The sequence below is a fragment of the Schistocerca americana genome, chromosome 3 (genome assembly GCF_021461395.2).
Source record: "Schistocerca americana isolate TAMUIC-IGC-003095 chromosome 3, iqSchAmer2.1, whole genome shotgun sequence".
Taxonomy (NCBI): domain Eukaryota; kingdom Metazoa; phylum Arthropoda; class Insecta; order Orthoptera; family Acrididae; genus Schistocerca; species Schistocerca americana.
In genome coordinates, this window is record NC_060121.1 from 607688224 (window position 1) to 607707847 (window position 19624).

The 19624-nt window shown below is 42.6% G+C and overlaps 1 protein-coding gene across 2 annotated transcripts in view; it reads left to right on the plus strand.

The window, feature by feature from the left end:
• LOC124605458 (tetraspanin-9) overlaps positions 1-19624 on the plus strand; it is a 534333-nt gene that overhangs the window by 218821 nt on the left and 295888 nt on the right. For both annotated transcript variants that reach the window (XM_047137144.1, XM_047137145.1), the window contains exon 2: positions 9498-9559. The gene's annotated coding sequence lies outside the window, so the exon portion shown is untranslated. The remainder of the gene's footprint in view (positions 1-9497; positions 9560-19624) is intronic.

Sequence of the window (19624 nt, forward strand, 5' to 3'; positions counted from 1 at the left end):
TGTACTTCTGGCAAAATTTGCATTAATTATGATGATGTACTGTCTGATATCTCGCTTCCCTCTCTGATTTTCGACTGTCGGTCCCATTAGTAATATTGTCTCTGGCAGCACTACTACTTCCAGATTTTGGACTAACGGGCCTACTAACTGCAACTGAACCACACATGCGGGATGACTGGTTGGGCTTTGGAAGCTGTAGTTTCATAAATATCAACACAATCGGCAAAAGTACTCAACTTGTCGGTGATGCCAGCTGCTTCTGCTATACTGGTGCAGCCAAATGTGCCGATGCTGCCTTTTCCGCCGTCAGTCTCCGCTGCTGTTGGCTACTGCAGACTTGAATTCATCACGATTCTGTATAGCCTCCTTCTTTTTCTTCTTCTTTCTTGAAGTTCCGTGCCTAACTTCCCCGCACCTAACGTTTGCTACCGTTTTTTATGCACTCAACTACTGGAAAATCTTATACTCAGTCCTCACACAAACTGCTTATCGCAAAAGATTTGGTACCTGGATCACAAAATACTGTGAAGTGTTTGAATTACAGTTAAATTCTAAAGCGATTATATTCATATCTTGGACGATAAAACCTCAGTTGCGATGGTTCAAATGGCTCTGAGCACTATGGGACTCAACTTCTAAGGTCATCAGTCCCCTAGAACTTAGAACTATTTAAACCTAACTAACCTAAGGACATCACACACATCCATGCCCGAGGCAGGATTCGAACCTGCGACCGTAGTGGTCTCGCGGTTCCAGACTGTAGAGTTGCGATGGTACCTAACCGTTTTCTGCTGGTGAGTTTCCATTGTACACAGCATCCCATACGAGCAAACTAGTTGTCTTTACTTGTGATACTCGTACTTCAGGTTCTTTGGCTATGCGTGATTCAGTTTAATGGAGAGTATCTCATTGTAGTCATAGGATCGAGCCCTGCGCGTCTGATTCCATGCCTCACATCTAACTCTGAGTAAAAAATAGCCAGTAGCTGTGATCCTGCAATCAAAGAGCCTTAAGAAGCCACCTTCCTGCTTGTCTTGACACTCTACCATTTTTTGTGGATCTCCGGCACAACGGCCGTGCAAGCAACGACCGTCCAGATTTTCAAGTTTGGGATTTACCCATTTCTGGCGCCTCTGGTCGTCTTTGTATCTGGACGTACCTTTCGGTCACCTAACCGGACATGCTGCGGCGCACCCTGAGCCCAGGCCCGCTAGGGATCAGCCGTACAACTGTTTCACTTCCCCTCATACGACTTCCAGCCGAGAAAATGGTTCGCCTACGTACTTTTAACGTTACATCTGGAAACGTTAGTTCCAATTTTGGCCATCAGATGCAAATGTGGCTCTGTACAGCGTCTCGTCGACGTCTCTGGTGCTCATATTGAACAAGTTGTGTAAGTGGCGGTCAATAATAAAATAGAAATTATGCCTTTCTCCCTTGATTGACTTTTTGTGTCCACATACCATTCCTAAACCATTTATTTCATTTACAGGGCCAGATTTGCACCCTGTGGCCCAAACTGGAACTAATTTTTTTTGCAGCATAAATCGGTTTTGCATTAACGCGCTAAAACATCTATCAAGATTGGGTGCCATACGGTAATAACAGCCCACATCGGACCACTGCGTGTAGCTGCACTTTAATTATAACCACTTGGTACAATATATACATTATGCATCAAATGGTGTAGAAGAATGTATTAAATACGTTGAAGATTGTATGCGGTCTAAGGCGCTGCAGTCATGGACTGTGCGGCTGGTCCCGGCGGAGGTTCAAGTCTTTCCCCGGGCATGGCTGTGTGTGTTTGTCCTTAGGATAATTTAGGTTAAGTAGTGTGTAAGCTTAGGGACTGCTGACCTTAGCAGTTAAGTCCCATAAGATTTCACACAAATCTGAACATTTTTTGAAGATTGTATGTGCATTGTATTCGTTACTTTTAATCATATCACAGAGTTTATATCGACAGATAAAAGCACTTTCACAAATATGATAAAGATCAAAAGTGAAAGAGGAAACAGCTTTTTCAAAGAGAAAATATTTCTCCCTAATTGGTGTTATATCGTTCAAATAAATATCTTGCGCTACACACTTTCTAAAGTAGCATATGTTGTTCAGGATTCAAAGTATCTTGTTTCTGTTCTCCGATTTTGATGAAATAAAGGCTATTGCGTGACGCAAGCAGTGATAAAGCTACCTGTGAAAACTGCATGAAAATTCTAGTAGTTTTGGAGAAGCGTGTTCAAAATTAGTAATCGGCGGACAGGACTGTTTTACAGATTCATTATTACTACACATTTACTTATTTTTGGCAGTGTGCTTATCACTACAGTGCTCCTCTCTTGATACACAGAAATAATGGAAAAGCAAATCGTTTCATAGAAGTAACAACAGTTGTTTCGATACGGCGGGTACGTAAGAACACTGCAGGTGTTAAACGCACCTTCCGAAATACTTCACCCATTGCGGGCACTAGCTTGTTTAGAGTTTGAAGTCTGGTCGGCGTACACTGGTTGTCTGTCCCTTGCGTGCATTGTTCCTTCACGGAAGCCAGAGCGGCTCAAGACGAACCGTGACGCCGGCGTGCGTTCACTTTCACTGTGAACGCCCGGCCGACCAAGCGCGGACGACAAAGAAAGCCCTGGCCGCTTGCTTCCTACTGCCGTCGCGCCCCGCTGACAATTACAGCGACTGCGAACGCTGGGATTAGCCGCGCCCCTCAACCTTCTCTGTCTTTATTCGTCTCGACGCGTTTGGCATCGTAAAATTTGGCTGTCCCTTCCCAGGACTAGTACTGTTTTCTCCCATTAGCGTTACAAGCGCTTTCAGGTATGAGCTTGGGGCAGTAAACAGTGCAAGGCTGGTCGTAGAAGGAGAGAAAGCCTACTCAGTAAGATGCTACATACTTGCTCATCTTCTTGCAGCAGGAACAATGTGACGCAAATGATACGAAGAAATGAGTAGGTCAGTACGTTTCTCAACAAGAGTTGTCGAACAGAAACACATAACTATCGCTCTACACTGCAGATATAAGCCACTGCAGATATAAGCCTGTTCTGGAATCGTTATGTGTTCGCATACTGTCATATTTCTGACTACTAGAGGGAACTATAGAGGAGGAAACTTGAAGGATAAGACAGGTATTGGAATTTATATGGCGTTCGCAAATTGCCGTTACAAGTTCTAGAGGGGAGTGAGTGCATAATATTTTGAACAGGACCGCGCGTGCAGAAACATACCGTTTCCGATCTACGGCTGTTTCAGTTCGCAGGAGTTTGTAACACTCCGTGCGACTGTGACAGCAGTTACGTGGGGCAGTCTGTACGGAGGATTACTAGTCACTGTGTTCAAAATCACCGTCAACTGAAGTTCAGGGAAAAAAAATCAGCGCTAGCTGACAACAGGCTGTAAAATAAAAACAAGATTGCGTTCGAACATACGAGAATTCTAGCCCAAGCTTCGAACTATTGGGACTCTGTGATCAGAGAAGCAGTGGAAAGTAGACTATGTGATAGAAACTGTAATAAAAACACCGGCTATGCACTTGCAATGCATGGAAGCGTGAACTTCATAAAGGAGGAGCACAGAATAAGACTTTTCGAAGGTTACAGCCCATGCGAGTGATTGGGTTGCAAAGCGGGATAGAGGGGACAAACGTAATCTTTGGACGTAGAGGCTGCCATCTCAGTACGCACCTTTTTGTGATGTCATGACGTAAGCCACTCGATTAGATGCCGTTCTTTGGAAATACAATTGCGTGTCTCGGCAGTTTCACGAGTCAGTTATAGCCCTATGCGACGACGATGGAGTTAGGATTTTATCTGAACTTGACGTAGCAAGTTCACTGAAAACTTTTTTCCAAGGACTTTGTCGCGAAAGACTTCGCAAGCATATACAATTACTGTTTGGAAAGAGTGAAACACCAAGACCGAGCAATGTGATCATAATGAAATTTATTCCACCGACTAGGGACATGACACTACACAAATAAGCATTGCAGACCTGTACGTGTACTGTGACTGTGACAGCCCATTACGGAGTAGCGCCACCGCATTCTGCATCAAAACCGGTAGACGTCGTGGCAGGGGATCAAAGAACTCCTGAATATGCTGCTGGGGAATATTCTGCCACGCGGTTTCTCGTCGCGTCCACAAAACATCGAGTGTAGCTGCAGGAGGACCTGAATAAACAAATTGCCGACCGACCACATCTCAGACATGTTAGAGGGGTGACATGTCAGGCGAAATGGCATACACAGAAAGCAGTAGTACCCGTCGTTGCTCGAAGGCGGTTTGCACATTCCTCGTCGCAAGCAGTTAGGTGTAAACCTGCTGAAATACCGGGTGATCAAAAAGTCAGTATAAATTTGAAAACTGAATAAATCACGGAATAATGTAGATAGAGAGGTACAAATTGACACACATGCTTGGAATGACATAGGGTTTTATTAGAACAAAAAAAAAAAAAATACAAACGTTCAAAAAATATCCGACAGATGGTGTTTCATCTGATCAGAATAGCAATAATTAGCATAACAAAGTAAGAAAAAGCAAAGATGATGTTCTTTACAGGAAATGCTCAATATGTCCACCATCATTCCTCAACAATAGCTGTAGTCGAGGAATAATGTTGTGAACAGCACTGTAAAGCATGTCCAGAGTTATGGTGAGGCATCGGCGTCGGGTGTTGTCTTTCAGCATGTCGGTCGATCACGATACACTTGGGACTTAAGGTAACCCCAAAGCCAATAATCGCACTGACTGAGGTCTGGGGACCTGGGAAACCAAGCATGACGAAAGTGGCGGCTGAGAACACGATCATCACCAAACGACGCGCGCAAGAGATCTTTCACGCGTCTAGCAATACTTTGTGTGCTAATAAAACCCCATGTCATTCCAAGCATGTGTGTCAATTTGTACCTCTGTATCTACATTATTCCGTGATTTATTCAGTTTTCAAATTTGTATTGACTTTTTGATCACCCGGTATTATGCACGTGGAGCGGCTTGCAGGAGGGACAGTGCCTCGGGCTGTAAAACCTCCCTCGTGTAGCGGTAGCTGCTCACATTACCCTCAAGACGTAGGAGGCGATATTGCGTGCTATAGGGAATGGCGCCCCAAACCATCTCACTTGGTGTTTATTTTCTATGCCGCTCAACAATACAGCCTGCTCAATTGCGTCCACCAAGGCGTCGTCGAACGCGTATGCGACCATCACTGCAGGACAGGCTGAAGCATCATCATCTGAATGCACTGCATTTCGTCACTCAGTATGCCAATGTCGGCGTTCACGTGCCCGTTGGAGTCTACGGCGTTCGTGGCTTCTAGTCAGTGCATGCCGACGCAATGGCACGCGTGTCACCAGCCCAGCGCAAATAAGACGGCGTCGAAGCGTTGACGCAGACATAGCCAGGCCCGTTGCAGTGCTCAAACGTCGCGCGAACACTATGGACGAAGCTGTTCTGCCCGTCCCGCTCGCGTGGTGGTCACACTGTGTCATCCACTGCCTTCTTCTCTCCACTGGCTCCACACACATCTCACTGTTGAAGCGGCGTGCCACTACAAACCGCAATGTCACGGAACGACAGACTCGCCTGCCAGAGATCAATCATTCTGCCCCGTTCGAACGCACTCATGTGCCGATATTCCACCTTGTGGTGTCGGCTAGGCGTAGCGGCACTTTGTTACGCGTTTCCACTTCGTATGACGGCTCGGCAACGAGTGAGCGTTGCGTAACACTCACCTGTCCGGTCACACAAAACAGGACGGTGTTGGGCCTGCGTGCATGCCACCCTCTGCCATTTCAATCACTTATTATGGTTCGCCTGTTCTTCATATCCTCTTATCGTGGCATGTCATAGACCATTGCTTCTGAGTGTTACACTTTTTACAAACAGTAGTGTAATAACTAAATCATTACTGATAAAAATGGCTCTGAGCACTATGGGACTTAACATCTGTAGTAATCAGTCCCCTAGAACTTAGAACTACTTACACCTTACTAACCTAAGTACATCACACACATCCATGCTCGAGGTAGGATTCGAACCTGCGACCGTAGCAGTCGCGCGGTTCCGAAGCGCCTAGAACCGCTTGGCCACCGCGGCCGGCTATCATTACTGAATTTAGCGCTAGGGATCTGATGATATCAATTAACTTTTAAATAAATTCAAACATTACTTTTAAGAAAGGGAGCCACCATACTGGGGACCCCTTTCCTTTCTTTATCGTTGGCTGGTAAGATCGTGTTAAACATCATGTGGAGTACACATACATCGGTTTTCTGTGATTTTTTGGAGGATCAACGCACTATCAACAGCCTCTACTAATCAGGCACTATAGAGAACAAAGTTAAGCCCACGTTGAAGAGGAGATGTTGGGGATGGCAGAAGAAAGGCCTGTTTCTCCTTCAAGGCAACATTCGGTCTCATAAGGCACAACTGACGCTGGAAATGTTTTAACAAAGTGAGTTGGGAGCTCCTACCTCATCCTCCATACATCGCTGATAATGTTCCTCCGCATTTTTAGCTGTTCAGTACAATGAAAGAATTCTTGTTTACCATGAAGTTCAACAGCAACGAAGAGTTATAAAAAAAGCCACAACACTAGCTTAGAGATCAAAGTTTGTAATATCCGACTGAAACGACAAGAAAGCTCATAATACAATAGGATGAGCAGAGTTTCGTTAGAGGTTACGTTGATTTGATATGCTGTTTTCACTGTCCACGTACTTGTCGGTTTAATTATTGAATGACGCTCGTAGTAGGCATTTGTGATTTCAGCGTTGGCTTCAGGATGCTGTTTAGCCTGCAAGGCAGCCGGGCTGCATCCCCCACAAATACAACCCCAACCCGCCTTGTGTAAGGCGGCGACCCCCGACGTGTTTTCACTCCCATCAGCCGCACGCGAGAAGTGTATTGTTGTATTGTGTGTGCAGTGCATGGCGACGCTGATGTTTATGGTAACAACTGCGGTGGTACTACAGAGAGAATTTTGTCATTCTGATCTCAAGTCTCCGTGTCGAGAGATGACGGACGCGACTACGAAGTTGTGTGGCAGGCCGTGAAATACGACGGCCCTGAGCCGGCGCCACGCCGTCTCTCCGGCAGACCGCACCACGCAGCTGTGCTGGAGCCTCCAGCACGCGATAAACACAGATATATTGGCCGCCCTCCCCAGGGCCACGCTCGCTCCCGGTCACCGTAATTGAAGAGGGGAAAAGGGGCGGGGTGGGGGGTTTGAGAGACGGTGAGCGAACGAGCGCTCCCCTCTGTCGATTTCTATTGGTCCCTTTTCAGGGCACCCTGCGTTCTTCACTTCACAGGAGAGCGGGCAATTTTCTTTCATTACCAGACCACGAGGCGTGGCAGCGCTTCCTCCGATATTCCGAGCATTTTTCACCGCGTTACGTCTGAAAAGGAGAACGGAGTTCTGGAAGGCAGGAGGTACGCTGGCGTCGATGTGAGAATGAAACATGATTTCATTTGAATCCTATTCATTACGAGAGAGTAACAGATACTTTATTTACGATCCGGTGGGCCCGCACTGTAAAAAATATCTCTGACACATCATGTAACAAAAATTCAGATTTCTGCTTAAGTAGTTTAAAAATGTATTTATTGTGATGCATCCGTTTCGCCTAGATTGCCATCTTCACACTACTGCGAAAGTTACATGAAATTTTTATTTTGTTATAATGTTGGTTAATCATATTTTCGGATGTACAAATTTTGTACTTAGGTCCATATATCTTGGCAGCTCTCAAAATCAACGTTAATGATACAATGAGATGCCACATAACCAAATGAAGCAACAGAAGTTACGTAATAAAGTAAGCAAGTAACGAACTGCTCAGAATATGGATGCTGTAACTCAGGCTAATGTATTCCGAAAACACGCTTTACATTTACTGCTTCTCGTGTTTCTCTAGCTGACATGAGATATATCAGTTAATTCCGATTCAGTTCATAAATCAATAAAAACTTTGTCCTGGCGCAGAAGCAATTGCATCAGTCCGTAAGTATACATGGTAAAGAAGCAGCTGCTTATCACAATCACCATCTCGAAGGCTTCACATTGCAGTATTGGCACCCAACACTCCACGGCTGATGAAGTATTTTAGGCCCTTTGTCGCCACTCACGCAACCTTGCTGGGTACTTTCATCTCGTCCAGATACTCTGAATACTGCGCGGAGTTACAATAAATATCTCTCTGCAAGATATTTTCCACAAATATTAGTACAAATACATTCGCTACTTGTAGTTCGGTTGATCTTTCAGCAGTACTGATCGTTAAAAATATTCTATTTTGACGACTTACGCGAGGGTTAAATGAAGTACTGACGGGCCTTCCAGGTGATCCGACGCACACCCCGCTACAGTTAGTGATTTTAGTCCGGACAGTACTTTGGCATCTAAGGTGAAGATATGAAATATTCCTGATCGAAAAAAAGTAGAAGCACTGCCCGGGAAAGAGAAGAATCTATGTTTGAGTCTGAGTTCAATGTGCGCTTTCATTGTATCAGTCAGTTTAGTCCAAAAAAATGTTCAAATATGTGTGAAATCTTATGGGACTTAACTGCTAAGGTCATCAGTCCCTAAGCTTACACACTACTTAACCTAAATTATCCTAAGGAGACACACACACACACACACACACACACACACACACACACCCATGCCCGCGGGAGGACTCGAACCTCCGCCGGGACCAGCCGCACAGTCCATGACTGCAGCGCCTTAGACCGCTCGGCTAAGTTCAGTCCAAAATAATTTTTACAGTGCTGATTACGTAAACAGAAATGTTCTATTTGCATTGCTTGTAATGCAGAAAGAAAATGGAGATTGGTGATGGAACTTGAAAAGTACCTCGGTGGATACCCATTATCCGCCCTTACCATCTGACGTACAGCCGGCCCTACTTATCACTGTGTGTTGTGCAGTAGTATAGTATTTAAACTAGAATCTCGCACTCAAGCTGAAGTCAACAGCTATCGCCTCAACCTCCTTCCATTCTGAGTAACTTGCTACCAAATGGCTCTGAGCACTATGGGACTTAACATCTGTGGTCATCAGTCCCCTAGAACTTAGAACTACTTCAACCTAATTAACCTAAGGACATGCCCGAGGCAGGATTCGAACCTGCGACCGTAGCGGTCACGCGGTTCCAGACTGAAACGCCTAGAACAGCACGGCCACACCGGCCGGCCTAACTTGCTACCGGGGAAAGTATTTTTATCAATAGTTTTTTAACTAACCGTTTACTGTAAGAGGGAAAATATTAGTATTCGGGACATCCGAATAAAAGAGAAGTGCAGATGCAAGCCCCCTACATTCCCATGGAATGTTCCTCAGTCGCCTAATGTCTTGGATGCACATCTTAGGAACGCTTGCACTCAAGGAGGAAGGGGATGGGGTTCCATCTTTCACCCATTAACTACTAATTACATAGATGGGTTCGCACTCTCACCTGCCTAATTGCAGCTTTCACTTTGTTGCAGAGACAGTGAGGACTTGGCCGTAGCAAGCACAGGAGACGCAGCTCGCCCAGCGAACACCTAAGGTTGGTGACATTTCTCAACGTTATTGTACAACAGTAAAAAGCGTTTTGTCTTTCAATGCGCTAGTGAAATTCCGTGCAGACACTTACTGATTTTCAAATACAGAAATAATGAAGGTAGTTCTCCAACACTATGTAGCCCTTTGTAACAACTAAAACACTGTGCGGCATTTCGCAAGTAAGTTCCTTATACGACAACTATTCGGAAAGAAAGGCCCGATCGGTTGTGAAATGGAAACCACAGTGAAAATCAAAAATGTTTTATTTGCAACAGTTTGCTACACCTTCCACCTACTTCTCTACATAGTCGCCTCTCCAACTTTGTCGTAAGGTTGTTCCAACTTTCCAATATTCTTGTCGTAGAAGACAGTCCCCTGTGCTTTTCGCCATTTCTCTACTCTGTCTTGCAGTTCGTCGTGTGTGTGCCAAAAAGTTGTTTTTATAGCCAGCGGTTAATGTGAGCAAAGATGAACATCAGAGGGAGTCAAGTCCGGGCTGCATGGTGGGTGATCAAACACTTCCCATCGAAAACGCTGTAGCGGCCTCCTCATTGCCTCTGCAGTATGCGGCCGAGAATCGTCATGGAGGAGGGCATGCATGACAGGGAAGTTACGTGCGGTTGCATGAAATCAGGCGAAACCTCGCGGCCTGTACTCATACTTGGCTCGAGACACTATTTATTAGTCAAGGCATCTTCACACACTCACTGTGTGCTCTGAACTGAAAAGAGACATGACGTGATCAACAAGTATACTAGAGACACTGCCCAAGACATCTGTGCAAAGCTTCATCAGATTTTCACTGTTGTTTCCAATCCACGACCTATTGGACCTTAAATCGGAACAGTCCATGCACGTACACCTTGCAGCGTATCACTTACGATCTTCTTCTTGAAAGAGATATCTTTGAGCAGATACGGTTCGGCGAGCTTTCTTAATATTGTAACTTGCAGTCGTTGGAAGATGTAGAATAAACGTGCTGAAAGAAGTCGGATCACTTGCCAGCGAGTAATTAAATAATTGCTGTAGTAATCCATTCCTGACTGCTGCGTCGCCATAGAATTGTGCTGTTTTCTAACGGACAAGAGGAGATGCCTCTAGGAGGCAGGCATTATGACTAAACGTGTGTTCCCTAGTGTTAGTTGTTGCGCAGCGCATCGATCTGAGAAAAGGGTTTTAATAACTGACGAGTAATGTCTCTTTATTACAGGTCAATCGTGCGGAAGTTCCTATCGTGTTTTGTAACAGAATATGTGGGTGGGAATGTGCATCGTACTAACAACTACATATAAGAGCCCTTGTTTATCTACTTTTGGCCGATTAATCTGCACTTTTTTCCCACTCTGTGTCAATATACGAAATTTCTAAATTTCTGCAATAATTGTAAATATTTGTTTTCTTTCTGGATAATACCTTCAGAATCAGTAACTGCGGATAAATTTCGTATTGTCTCACAGTGCAACAGCTACCAGTCACTAGATCTCCCAGATTTCCTCGACGTGGTTAACAAATGGCTCTGAGCACTATGGGACTCAACTGCTGAGGTCATTAGTCCCCTAGAACTTAGAACTAGTTACACCTAACTAACCTAAGGACATCACAAACATCCATGCCCGAGGCAGGATTCGAACCTGCGACCGTAGCGGTCTTGCGGTTCCAGACTGCAGCGCCTTTAACCGCACGGCCACTTCGGCCGGCTCGTGGTTAACAGGGCCGGTCCTGTTCGAGAACATTTTTCCTCACGGTCAGCTTATAATCTAGCACATCCCTCTCCTGCCCAATCCCCCCTTTCCCCTCGCAGACTTTCAGTCGTGGCAATTTTCGTTGTTAATTGTGATTTGCGCTGTATACAAGTCTTGCACTGGGGCTACCCTCCCACCTTGGTGCACAAAATGGCGGCTTGTCTCGCTTGGCACCTAAACTGGCCCTATTGGTTAATGGTGGTCTATTGGGTATTCAGCCGAGTTGTTGCTTCTATTTTACGTGCAATATTTCGGCGATCAACCCAGTCATATTCTTCATGTGCTGCGAGTTTTTTGTTATTATTTGTACTCGCTGTCTGGACTCCAACCAATCTGGTTAACAAAAATTGTTCAAAGATAAAAAATAGAATCGTCGAAATATGGAAATAAAAATGATTTTTGAAGTGACTATCAGATGGTTTGGCAACGGCCTTGCCGCAGTGGCTACACCGGTTCCCGTGAAATCACCGAAGTTACGCGCCCACTTGGGTGCGTGACCATCCAGGCCGCCGTGCGCCGTTGCCATTTTTTGGGTTGCACTCAGCCTCGTGATGCCAATTGAGGGGCTGCTCGACCGAATAGTAGCGGCTTCGGTCCAGAATACCATCATAGCGACCGGGAGAGCGGTGTGCTGACTCCACGCTCCTCCTTTCCGCATCCTCCACTGAGGATGACACGGCGGTCGGATGGTCCCGGTAGGCCACTCGTGGCCTGACGACGGAGTGCTTTTTTTAGCAGGTGGTTTATCGTGACACAGTACGAAATCTCTGTGCTGTGATAGCAAAATTGTCAAAAGAAAATAATTTTTGAGACGATATAACGATTCATGTACTGTCATTCATAATACCCAACACAGTTACACAATAAGGAATATCATCTGGCATGTACAGGATGCCAGTTCTTCACTGTCAAGATGCTGAAAAATCATTATGTGCCGTTTAAAGATTTCCCAGATAACATAATAATATGTTTTTGAGGTTCTCAGAGTTGTGTTGAAAGCTGTAGACACACAAGATGCAACGCACGCCTCACTTTCAAGAACCAGTCTACTGAACGGCTACGACAGCTTGAAAGCTAGGGAAAGAAACAGAATCTTCAGCAACCAAAGATTTATGGGGATTGTTTACTATTAAAGCTCGCCTGAAAAATTATGTAGCACGTTGTTAGGACAGGTATTTCTTTCATAGGTAATTCCATAGAAGACGTATGCCACTTTCCTTTCGGCACGGTGTGTAGGGTGCAGCAGAACTCGCTTGAAGTGTGTCTGATTCGTTCTTGCTGCACCACATACTTTGCGGATCACTGCCACGCGCAGAGAAAGGGATTAATCCAAACTGGTTGCAGCACTCCGGCCCTGAACACACTTCCGGAGTCTTCCGCCTGATCACCAGCCCCCCCCCCCCCCCTCTCTCTCTCTCTCTCTCTCTCTCTCTCTCTCTCTCTCTCTCCGCTCTTAGAGTGTCTGCAGAAGGCAGACCATACCGCGGTCACGATTTTCCAAGGGTAACCTGTTGTTAGAGAAAATCTCATGTTTCCTCGGAGAAATGTGGACTGTTTTTCCATTTTGTTTAGTCGAATTGCGTGTTACAATTTTTTTTTTTAAAAAAAAGGGGAAAGGATAACCACCAGGGTCTTGGAATATTACCTGTTAATTTAGTAGACACCCTGGAAGCAATGGTAGTGCACGTAGCAATCATTATACTCTAACATTCTGCGTGGTATCTCTCTGTTCTATATCGTGTCTCCCTGCCACTTTCGCGCAACGACGCTCTGAGCGCGTTTTTTAGGGAATTGACTAGTTTGAACCTGGGACCTGTTGCTGGTAAGGAGACGCCAGACCACACATGACATGTAGAGTTCAGAAGAGTTCAGTGAGACTAGCGATGATATAACCAAATACTTAATGATTTCAGCGTCAGCTCCACTGCACTCCCTGTAAAAGAATCTTAATACTAACTAAATTTAGTGGAAGGGGTTCTAGGCTTTCCTATTTTTAGTTAGCTGGTAAAATTACTTCGAAAAAGCAGTTAAGTTTACCATTGGAAACATTATTCTACTCACAAAACATTGCTTATAAATTGCACTATTGATAAAAGGAAATATTTTAATACAGGATGATAAAAACCGACTGCGTTCAACAAAAATGTGAACGAATATTCCCTGAGTGGGTTTCCAAGTTCTACAATAGATCGAAGGATGACCTATGCCATATCACATCTATAATCTAGGTTTAAATTAAGTTTCACAAAAGAGAAAACTATCAAAATGGTCTACAGTGACCCTCAATTATCTTTAATTACTTATCTAACTTGTCGTAAATTACAGTGGCTGATGTGGCTTCTCGATAACTATACAACATAAAAGCCTTCGCGTTTCAGATTTTTACTTCAAGTGGCAAATGTGAACACCATGAGCTTTAATTGACGATCGACACAAGTATTACGCAAAAAGGGGGTGTAACGCGTGAGTTCCTTAGTTCTGAGTGAAGCTTTATGCGTTGTTATGCGGCATCGCGTGCGTTCATTACCTTGTCGGTGTTCGTCAGGGGGCGGCTGGCAGCATAGCTCTGTTCACCTCGCTGTCTCGGAAGCAACTCCCTCCTAACTTCTCCTTACTACAATTTACCGAAGTTGGTTTAAAAAAAACTATCTGGCTGTGTTTTCATATGACCAGTCAGGGTCTCAATGTTAACCTTAAGCTCCGCCTACAAAAATTGTGTCTATCCAATGAGAAACGTTATACTTTTCGTGGTGGGGCAATGTTTTAAAAGTTTGCAACGTAACAGAGACGCGAAAAAGTCTCACGCTAAAACTTGCGGCTGGCGTGGCCCTTTTAGTGTTACTGTAAGATCTATACTGTTCTTCTGGAGGGCCCTAGCTTTTAACATGGGCTAGGGGGTGGTCCTAGTGGTTAGTGGCGACGTGGGTGTCCGTCCCTTATCGTAGGGCCTTCTAGCTTAACACAGTTCTGCTCTCGGCTTCTGTTCTCGTTTCTCCCCTCGGAACTGCGTCTGTCTCACGGTGGGAAGGTATGACATGCATTTAGGGATTCTTGTGTTAGTCTGTGGTAATACATTTTCTCACTCGTTACTCGTATTATTTTGGTTAATTTAATGTCACGATTTATGTGACATACTACTGGATTTGCTTATCATGTCAGGGTTTTCATGGAAGGTGTTGGATTTGCCTGACACCTTACATATCACCACCCTTCGAACTTAATTTTTGTACTGAAGTTAGGCAATGATTGAATCGTTGTCTAAGACAGTCAAAAATTATTCCGTTATCTAAATTTTGTTGCCTACTGTTCAGCCACATTATTCCGTTCTATGGTAGTTTGTATTACTAATTTATATTTTTATATTCTCCCACATTATTATGAAAAATATGTTTGTATTGACAAGGGAAGAATATTTTTATTGTATTATAATTACTATTTTTTAATTATTTTCTTTCTTTATTTAATTGTGAAGTTTGTTTTTTAAGAAGTTTGTTATCGAAAGTGTGGAGTCTTTCACATCGATTTTCTTAGAAATATTGTTTTTATAAATATAGCAATTAAGTAAAATCTATTCCTAACACATTTTCTAAATATCATGTAAAAGTAAAATGTTTTTGTTTCTAGACACTCATTTCAGCATTGTTACGCTAACAAATAAGAATTATTTCCAAGAATTGCTTTGACAAAGAAATATACATAGGCAAGTATTGAGATATTATCCTAACAAATGGTACAAATGTTAAAAAAATGGGAAAACATCCAAAAAGATAATTTTTTATTCTTTGTTTTTATAAGGAGAAAATAAGTAAAATGTAGTTATTCTTTTATTTTTATGAGGAGAAAATAAGTGGCATATAGTTTTAGTGTTTATAATGCCTTACTTTTGTTCTTGATACACTGTCCATTTCAGAACTAATGACTTATATTTATCGTTAGTCTATTTTTTACTTAAGTCCATAGTCAATGACTGTTATTTTGTAGTTTATTAGCTGTCTGGTATGCTTAACTTATTTAGTTTTTCACACGTTTCTTTTGCACAATTCCCACATCACATAATTTGATTTCACACATTCACACAATCCTATTAATGTTTAAGCATGAGGCTGGCGAATTATTTTTTTTTTTTTTTTTTTTTTTTTTTTTTTTTTTTCCCACGAAGGTGATTGACTTGAGCGAGATGGATGTGGGCAAGTATTTGATGTAGAGCTTCGTTTGTCGTTCCTTGTTGGCTTTGCAAGTGTGTGTTGCTGTTGTGGAGGTCCCAAATGGAATGGAGCTGTGAGTGCAGAATCTCGTAGTTTACTGGCTTTGTGTGCGTGAAAGTCATCGTTATGTGTCGCTGAAAGCGGTCGTTTTTCGTTGTAATACTTTGCAAACGACTAGTTTACAATAGAATAGGGATTTGGGAAGGTATGTCGTCTATTCTTCACCCATCTTGTTTCTTGGTCTCAATCTTGCGAATCTTCAACTTCTGTTCTTCCTGCTTTTTCTCTGCTTCTTACTTGCTTCTTGGTTCTTCTCTGGGCAGGATATGGAAATATTTATAGTTGCTTTGAAGTTCTCCTCTTAGTAACAGTTTGATAAATTGTTTGGGCATGTCATTTTTACTTTGTGGAAGTTTTCTTCAGATTTGTGCATCAGCGTGCTGTTTAATAGCAGTAGTGTGACTTTTACACACATTTTTTTGCCAGTGGTGGCTTGCCCAAGCGGTCTTCTCATTGGGCCGTTTTTTGCTCACTCTGCTGAGTCGGGGCGTTCGGAGACCCTTGTGGCATTCGGTGTCCTGTCGTGTGTCTGCAGGGTTCCGCCACTATGTGGTTCCGTGTTCTGTCCCAGCAGGGTTCCACCACCCTGTGGTTCAGCTTGGCAGCAGATTTATTTACTGCCCACTTCGGCTACAAGGGCCTTCTGTTGGTCTCGTTGTCCTTTCCCTTCTCTCGACACTTCTGCCTTGTAGGAATCGTGTCTTGCTAATTACGTCCTTTCCTTTCTTGATACTTCTCGCATTGCAACTTGTGGGTCATTTCATCTCGTCCTTGCTGGAGTTTTTACAATGGTTCTTACAAAAAGTTTTACTTATAATCATCTAACATATGTCTAGTACCTACATTGTTTTTCGCCTTCTTAAAAGCTTTACAAATTTTGGCGCCCTTTCCATGTTACAATTCTAAGATATTTTGAGTCTTAACATCTACAAGAATCCTCATATTCGTTTTTTATTTTTGTGCAGTGTTGTGGTGTATAGCATTTTAGTATTTCATGCTGTTAGACTATCTACGCTTTATCCCTTCACCTTAATCTATGGTAATATTGGTGTTATTTTTGTTTTTATTGAAACTACTTTCTTTTTCCCACCTTCCTCTCTCTTCATTCTTCTTTCTCCTGGCGATCTTCTCTGCAACATAATCTTGAAATATTGTGCTGATTATTTACCAGTAATAAAATTAATCTTCAAACTTTTTGATATGGCTCACATGGTGAAGTCGTAAGGTTTTGCCTGTTTTGGGGTTCATTAGTTCCACAGCATTATCATGAGCAATTCGGCTAATTATGACAGGTCCTTTGTATGCAGTGTAAAACTTATGCATTTTGTGTTTCTGTTTGCTGGAGAGATGGTGTGTTTTTACAAATACTTTCTGGCCTACTGAGAATGTTCTTTTAATTGCTGTTCTACCTCCTCTTTCTTTTCTTTTAATGGCTGCCTTTCTGATTTTGGAGAGTGCTGTTGCTATGACTTGTTTGTGCTGTCTACGTGGTACAATAGGAAATCTAACATTTTCTCTTGCTATGTTTGGGGGTTCAATATTTTTAAGTACAGTAACTGGAGGTAGTAGTATAGTGCTATGTGGCATTTCATTTATTACTTCTTGAAAATCTTTAAGGTATATATCCCAAGTGTTGTGTCTTTTGCCTGCATATAATCGGCATAAAGTGCCTATGTCCTTCATAGATCGTTCTACTGGATTTACGCTAGGTTTGCACTTATATATGTAGATGGGTTTTATTTTGCGTTGTTTTAACGTGTTCTGCCATTGCACTGATTTGTATTGTGGGCCATTATCCGAAATTATTCGTTCCACTCGACCTACTTGTCTGAGAAAGTCTTGTCTAAATGCTTTACTTATAGTAAGACCTGTTGCCCGTTTTAATGGTGTCAAGGTAACATATTTAGAAGTAAGTTCCAAAACGACAAATATGAAAATATATCCATTTTTTGTGCATGGGAGGGGCCCCATCAAATCTGTTGCAGCTATTTGTTTTAATCTTTTAGGGATTATTGGAAACATAGGTGGCTTGGCTTGGAAAGTGCCGTGTTTAGCCCTCATACATTTTTTGCATTTGACTAATACTGTTCTAATTCGTCTTTCCATATTTGGAAAGTGGCTTGTTTGTTTTATTTTTAAAAAGCATTTCTTTGGTCCAAAGTGGCCATTACTTTAATGTGTATACCGTATGTACTTATTAATTAGTTCATCTGGGATATAAATTAACCATTCATTTGTTGCAACATTTCGTCTAAAAAAGTAAAACATTGTTTTTTATGAGATAGTGCTGTCGAATGTCTGGAAAATCCTTACTTCTCCACTTGTGTTTGATTCGTAGTATTTCGGGATCCTTGTCCTGTTCTTTGCCTATGTTTTTCAATGCTGTCGTAGTTTTCGAAAGGTACTTGTTTCATATAGTACATTGTAAACTGGTCTTCTGCTGCTTCCAAACCTATATTGTTGGATGCACCCTGTGGACATCGTGATAAAGCACCTGCTAATACATTCGCTGGTCCTGGTATGTGTGTAATAGTGAAATCAAATTCTTGTAGTATTAACATCCATCTGGCTAACCTCCCATGAGTTAGTTTGGCGGATAACGGAAATTCTAATGCTTTGTGGTCAGTGTATACTTTTGTTTTTCTTCCGAATAGGAAGTATCGAAAACGTTGGAAGGCCCATACAATGGCCAATGCTTCCAGCTCCGTGACTGAACAGTTTTTTCGCTTTTTGTGAGTACCCGACTGGCAAATGCAATTGTTCTATATGATCTTAGCCCTGCCTGTTCGTATTCTTGGAATAAAACAACTCCTAAACCTGTTTTCGCGCTATCAGTGGCCATACAAAAATTTTGTGTTAGATCAGGATGTGCTAAAATCGGTGCTGTTGTTAGTGCGTTTTTCACTTTTAAAAATTGTTCATTGGCTTGTTGATCCCATACCCATGGCGTGTTTTTTCCAGTCAATGCACATAGGCATGGTGTTGCGAAAGAGTCGATCCAAATAAATTTTTTATAGAATCCGGTGAGACCTATAAATCCTCTGAGAGTTTTCTTATTATATGGAGTACAGAATTCTTTGATTGCCGTTAGTTTCTCTGGGTCGGGCATTACCCCTTTATCGGAAATTATGTGTCTTAGAAATTTGACCTCTCCCCTTCCAACTTTGGATTTTGTTACATTTACTGTGACCCCATGCTCTTTCATGATCTGTAAAAACTGATTTAATGTGTCGTTGTGATGTTCCCAAAAGGGTTCTGCTATAATCACATCATCAACATAACAAGTAATTTTTGTAAAATTTCAGGATTAAGTATAGTATTAAATCCCCTAATAAACGCTGCTGATGATACGTTTAAACCAAATGGCAACCGTTTAAACTGGTAACATCTACCGAATACGATAAATCCTGTAAATTTTCTACATTCTGGGCCCAATTCTATTTGCCAGAAACTACTCCGTAAATCAATTGATGAAAATATCTTAGCACCGTGGAAGGTTTGTATCAATTCCTCTAATTTTTCTGGGCGATCTGTCTCAGTGATTATGATTGTGTTGATCTGTCTGGAATCAAGCACTAACCTGATGCTCCCATCTCGTTTTTGCACAATATGGAGCGGGCTGTTATATGTAGAGGTATCGTCATCTAACATTTTAGATATCTCCTGGAATACTTTATTCCTGTAGCTTAATGGGATTGTATAAGGTGGCACTTCTGTGCTGTTTTACTTCAAACTTGTACTGAAAGTGTTTAATACTGCCAGTCTTAGGTAAAAATACCTCTGCTTTATCTCGTAAAATACCCTCTAATTGTCTTTTACTGTGTTCCGAAATACCTTGAACTTCTTGCAATTTTTCGTCGATTTCTTTGTGGACTTCTAACATGAGTTCAGACGATTCCCCCTTTTGTGCATGCCATTCTAATTCTTCATCCTCTTTATCTCGCGTCATTCTTAATTGTTTGTTTATAACTGGTATGTCTTCTAATTTTAGCTTTTGCTCAAAGAGAAGTGCGACATTCGCGAATGTTAAGCCACCTTTCCCCATATCTATTATCGCTTGTC